Below are 6,160 nucleotides of genomic sequence, written 5' to 3' on the forward strand. Positions count from 1 at the left end.
ATCAAAAGCGGACGCGCCAACCTGGGCGAAAATGATCATCGCTGGTCAGTTGCTAGGCAACAGCAGCCCTCACCTCCCACTTCTCTCGTCGCCCGCCCGGACGCGACGCGTTGCGCGCAGACCGCCTCGACGGATCCTAAAGCGGTGTCCGATCCAAATGTTAACATCTACAATGCTAGCATGCTAATACCTTGACATTACGCGTGATAAAAATCCTGCAAACACCTCAACTGGACTGGATCTCGTGCGTTCTGTTGGATACAATCACACTTTCGCACAGTGTGAAATACTCGAGGTACGTATTTGGGTTTCAAAGTCACCATCTCGCGGGCTAACCATAGCAGTACTGATGACACGCTACCATGCTAACCCACTTTGGAGCTAATTGCTATCTCGGTTGAAATTACACACTTTCCCAGATTAAAAATAGGCCTATAATTGGAAGCCACAAAAAGTGGCAAAAAAAACGACCATGTATATAAAAGATATCGTTTGAAAATATATGAGACTTTGACGCCTTGTTGTTGAAGTTCCTTCTATGTAAGGCACAGATGAAAATAGTGATTGAAGGTCACACACATAAACATACAGTGGCTACATGTGCATAAACACACACGCGCGGTCATTTTTAGTCTCATTTTCATGCGAAGAACTTTCATTTTCCAAAGAGCGAGCAAAAACAACCACAGCTTCAAAAACAAGGAAATCTATTCCTGTACTGTCTCAACAAGCTACAGTACCGCCATAATTACACACGCACGCACACAGAATTACACGCATACTATAATTATGCATACGATGCACTGTATGGACATTGTATGTCATAATTAGACGGTACTGCAGAGGTTGATGCCAAATGTTTTGTAGCATTAGTGTGCTTGTCGCTATGCGCCATGTCGCAACTATGCCGCCCGTCCAACTTGTGGCTACCGTTGCCGGGTAAAAAATGAGCCATGAGAGGGGAAGGGGGTGGTGGGGGGTGGGGGTGGATAGGATTTGGCTGCGCTCACGTACATATGATACTATAATGACATGACGTGTAATTACAAGGCTGACCACAAGAGGCACCGGGCTTGCTGTTCTGGACTGTTTTTCTTTCTTTTTTAAACCACAAGGAAATGAAATGTGACCATCACTCACTAGTTACACGCTATGCATACACGCAACATTATACATCAGAAATACACGGGCTTTTTAAAAAATATATTCATAAACATTCTTAGCTCTTTGATGACCCCGCGAACGAGAGTTGTATTATGAACACAAAATCCCTCGGGTCCTCAGAAGTGACGGGCTGCCCTCACACTGCCTGAATTGAAAAGCATATCGCTGCTTGTTACATATTTGTTCTTTAGCTTTACTTGGACTGTATATTATGAGGCGTATAGGAAGGCCATTTTAATCCGAAAAAAAACGAGCGTTTCCCGCCCCCCCCCAAAAAAACGACCATGTATAGTAAGGCGTTTTTAGCCGAAAAAAATGACCATGTATAGTAAGGCGTTTTTGACCCGAAAAAAACGACCATGTATAGTAATGCGTTTTTTGCCTAAAAAAAACGACCATGTATAGTAAGGCATTTTTGACCTGAAAAAAAACGACCATGTATAGTAAGGCGTTTTTTGCCGAAAAAAACGACCATGTATAGTAAGGTGTTTTTGACCCGAAAAAACGAACATGTGTAGTAAGGCGTTTTTAGCCGAAAAAACGAACATGTATATATAGTAAGGCGTTTTGAGCCGAAAAAAACGACCATGTATAGGAAGGCGTTTTTTGCCGAAAAAAAACGACCATGTATAGTAAGGCGTTTATTAGCCCAAAAAACCGACCATGTATAGTAAGGCATTTTTAGCCGAAAAAAACGACCATGTATAGTAAGGCGTTTTTAGCCAAAAAAAACGACAATGTATAGTAAGGCGTTTTTAGCCCAAAAAAAAGACCATCTATAGTAAGGCGTTTTTTGCCGAAAAAAACGACCATGTATAGTAAGGCGTTTTTGACTATACATGGTCGTTTTTTTCGGCAAAAAACGCCTTACTATACACGGTCGTTTTTTTCAGCTAATGAAACACCTTACTATACATGGTGGGGTTTTTTTGGCTAAAAACACCTTACTATACATGGTCGTTTTTTTCGGCAAAAAACGCCTGACTATAGATGGTCGTTTTTTGGGGCTAAAAACGCCTTACTATACATGGTCATTTTTTTGGGCTAAAAACGCCTTACTATAGATGGTCGTTTTTTTCAGCTAATGAAACACCTTACTATACATGGTGGGTTTTTTTCGGTTAAAAACGCCTTACTATACATGGTCGTTTTTTTCAGCTAAAAACGCCTTACTATACATGGTCGTTTTTTGGGGGGCTAAAAACGCGTTACTATACATGGTCGTTTTTTTGGCTAAAAACGCCTTACTATACATGGTCGTTTTTTTTGGCTAAAAACGCCTTACTATACATGGTCGTTTTTTTTCGGCAAAAAACGCCTTCCTATACATGGTCGTTTTTTTCGGCTCAAAACGCCTTACTATATATACATGTTCGTTTTTTCGGCTAAAAACGCCTTACTACACATGTTCGTTTTTTCGGGTCAAAAACAGCTTACTATACATGGTCGTTTTTTTCGGCAAAAAACGCCTTACTATACATGGTCGTTTTTTGGGGCTAAAAACTTACTATACATGGTCGTTTTTTTCGGCAAAAAACGCCTTACTATACATGGTCGTTTTTTTCAGCTAAAAACGCCTTACTATACATGGTCGTTTTTTGGGGGGCTAAAAACGCCTTACTATACATGGTCGTTTTTTGGGGGCTAAAAACGCCTTACTATACATGGTCGTTTTTTTGGCTAAAAACGCCTTACTATACATGGTCGTTTTTTTCGGCAAAAAACGCCTTACTATACATGGTCGTTTTTTTCAGCTAAAAACGCCTTACTATACATGGTCGTTTTTTGGGGGGCTAAAAACGCCTTACTATACATGGTCGTTTTTTTGGCTAAAAACGCCTTACTATACATGGTCGTTTTTTTCGTTTTTTGGGGGGCTAAAAACGCCTTACTATACATGGTCGTTTTTTTCGTTTTTTGGGGGGCTAAAAACGCCTTACTATACATGGTCGTTTTTTGGGGGGCTAAAAACGCCTTACTATACATGGTCGTTTTTTTGGCTAAAAACGCCTTACTATACATGGTCGTTTTTTTCGTTTTTTGGGGGGCTAAAAACGCCTTACTATACATGGTCGTTTTTTTCGACTAAAAACGCCTAGATGGTCGTTTTTTTTTTTTTTCGGGCTAAAAACGCCTTACTATAAGCAGCTCGTCTTGTGCGCTTTCACAGCAAGACTTGAAATTTCGCACGGGACCTCCGCCCGTCTGAAAGCTGCCCGGTCGTCACGGTGGCTGCGTTTTTACGCCGAAGGTGAAAGAGAGGTGACGCCGTTCACATGTGGGAGCGTTTTCCCGCCTGAATCGCAACACTGCAATCAAGTCCACGAATGACGCATGCGACTGGGTTTTTTTTTTCCTTCACTAAATGTTCTCGTGTTATCTGCAAACCGATCTCTGACTCCAATACTCACAAGTTTTCCCACAACATGATGTTGAGCTGGAAACTGGCTGATGACAAATCGAGAAAGGCTTCAGGGTTTGGTTTGGTTTGGTTTGGAATAGAGTTTGGGCTCAGGGTTAGGTTTAGAGGTTATAGGGTTGGAGATCAAATCAATTATTTTGCTTGGGTCTCATGTTTTAACGTTTGAAAAAGTTTTGTTTTCAACTCGTAAGAATCCTCCGACTCCATTCATATGACAACATATAAGCTGTTTATTGAAAGGCTGTTTGTTGACAGACAGCTACATTGTTTCGTCAGGCACGGCCACGCAACATTTCACCGTCTCGTGCCGGAATGTTCCACAGCATCCGTCATCATCATCAGAGACCACAAATGAAAAAAAAAAAAAAGAAAAAAAAGCAAAATGGTTAGTTCCACTTTTCTATGTTATCGCAAATAAATTAGGTGGTACAAGCCCGCTGCTAATCGCTCTAAAGTGGAATGCAAAACAAACAAAAGTAGCTCACCCGGCTAAATAAAACTCTTCAAAAAACAAAAAGGCTAATGTCTCTTATGTACAACAGCAAGCACTTTTCAAACTATAAATTAATCTGACCAAAGATAAAACACTGTGAGAAAAGCAAACAATGAAAAAAATATTCCAGCTCAAAAAGTTAAACAGACAAAAAAAAAAGTAAAGATAAAACTGAAAAGTCGATGAGTCCTCGCTGCCTTTGCTTTGAAAATATGAATGTCTGAAAAAGCGTTCATTTTTTCATGCAAAAAACTTGCTTGTAAAATATGGACATCGTCAACATGCTGACTGCTCAAATTGATGGTCCAAATGTGTATTTTGGTTGTTTTTCTCCCTTAGAATTTGCTCGCGAAATGTGTCAATTTTTCTGGATTGAGCAATTTTTGTAAATATTTCGTACACACACCAAACAAACGAATGTCGTAACGTATTGCTGACTCGACGTTTGATTTGCAAAAAAAGGCAATGCAGATCATTTGTAAAAGTTGCGCCGTGTGTTGCGAACGTTCAACAAAATGAACGCAATTTTTGATCAATGTTAAATTGCGCTTTTGCTTGGCGTGTTTTCTTCTACGTGTTACCGTAACATCTACGATCCAATTGTGAATTCTGCATTGAACTGGTGCGGCCAACAATAACGATGATAAAAACATAAAAATCAACCTAGCTCATTCTTTTCATGCTTTAAAATTCTTTGGAAAAAAAATCTAAATCAAAGGGAATTTTAGTCGGCAAAACACGAACAATTAAAAACGCGATGTGTCAACGGCACAACACAACACTTGCTTCTTGTGTTACAATCAAATTTTCGACAAAATTTTGGTTTGGAAGATAATAATGAGTTGCTAGCATCCATCATCATCAATTTGGGTCTAAAATTTGCAAAACAAACATGAAAAAAAACCTCAAATAATTGAAGTATTTTGTTACATGAGCAGCACATTGGAAAAAAAATTGCTAAAATGCGTCAGTTTGAAATCCAAACTTGGACAGTGTTGGTTTTTCGATTTTTTCGGACGCTGCGAAGTTGCAAAAATGTGGGAAGCAATGACGAGGCAAAAGCCTGAATACCGAGGATCATCTGGCTCTCGAAGAAATGAAAAACCAAAAAAAATAAGAAACGCAGGTAGCTTGAATAAAAAGACTCTCACCATAGGGAAAGCTTTGACACAGCATGGAAGAATAAATAAGAACAAAAATGTCCGTTTCGACTTCTTCACTTCTTTTTTTACACAAGTGCCTATCATTTTTGCTTCCAGACAGTCAAAAAAAAAAAAAAATCATAGTAAGACTTGTTGAGTTCACACCGTGAGTCATTATTGTCCAAATATTTTGTGGGGCGGGGTTTTCTGCAGAATTAAAGACAAATGATTAAGTACTCACAAAGACTTTTTTGTTCCAAGTAGCAGCAAGCTAATTTAGTATTTCTTAAATGCTTTTTTTGTTGTTGTTAGCATTTGGAAACTTTCCATCCCATAATGCTTTGCTGCCACGTCACAGCCCGCATTTGGCGACTCAGTGAAACAGACGTTTAAGACTTCATTTGGCACTTGGACGAACGATCCATCACAGACAAAGGACGACCCCCACCACACCCCCCCTCCGGGCCCTTCCCCCAAATGAAAATAAAAGGTCAAAAATCAAAAAATTAGTTTTCATTTTTGGTTGTGCACAGCATGACTTCATGTCTGTTTTAACACTGAAGAGCAATGTTCATACACACACACACACACACACACACGTTCACAAACTTTTTCTTTTTTCTTCTTCCGCTTGGCTAGTTGCTTGTCGAGTGAGGTGCAAAGCATGATGGGACTTTTTTTTTTTTAAATTCCAATTAGTTTTGGAACCTCTGAAAAGAGTGCTCGACGCCTCTTGGCCAGCAAGATGTGAATCTCGTCTTCATGAGCCACAACTCAGCAGGAGTTTCTCACTTCTTCCGCTCGAAAACGGAAAAAACAAACAAACACACAAAAAAAAAACAAAAACAACAAAAAAACGGTAAATGCGCGGCAGAAGCTAACGGCTACGAAGACAGAGCAGTGACACACTGGTAAGTCAAAAATGAATATAACTAGAAG

General features: G+C 39.7%; 1 long non-coding RNA gene across 1 annotated transcript; it reads left to right on the forward strand.

Moving 5' to 3' along the window:
* The first annotated feature begins 4,298 nt into the window (after positions 1-4,298).
* On the forward strand, positions 4,299-5,308 carry LOC127615331 (uncharacterized). The gene is made up of 2 exons (XR_007966890.1): positions 4,299-4,354; positions 5,125-5,308. It is a non-coding gene; the product is annotated as an uncharacterized LOC127615331 (long non-coding RNA).
* The last annotated feature ends 852 nt before the right edge of the window (positions 5,309-6,160 follow it).

The sequence above is a fragment of the Hippocampus zosterae genome, chromosome 14 (assembly GCF_025434085.1).
Source record: "Hippocampus zosterae strain Florida chromosome 14, ASM2543408v3, whole genome shotgun sequence".
In the NCBI taxonomy this organism is placed as follows: domain Eukaryota; kingdom Metazoa; phylum Chordata; class Actinopteri; order Syngnathiformes; family Syngnathidae; genus Hippocampus; species Hippocampus zosterae.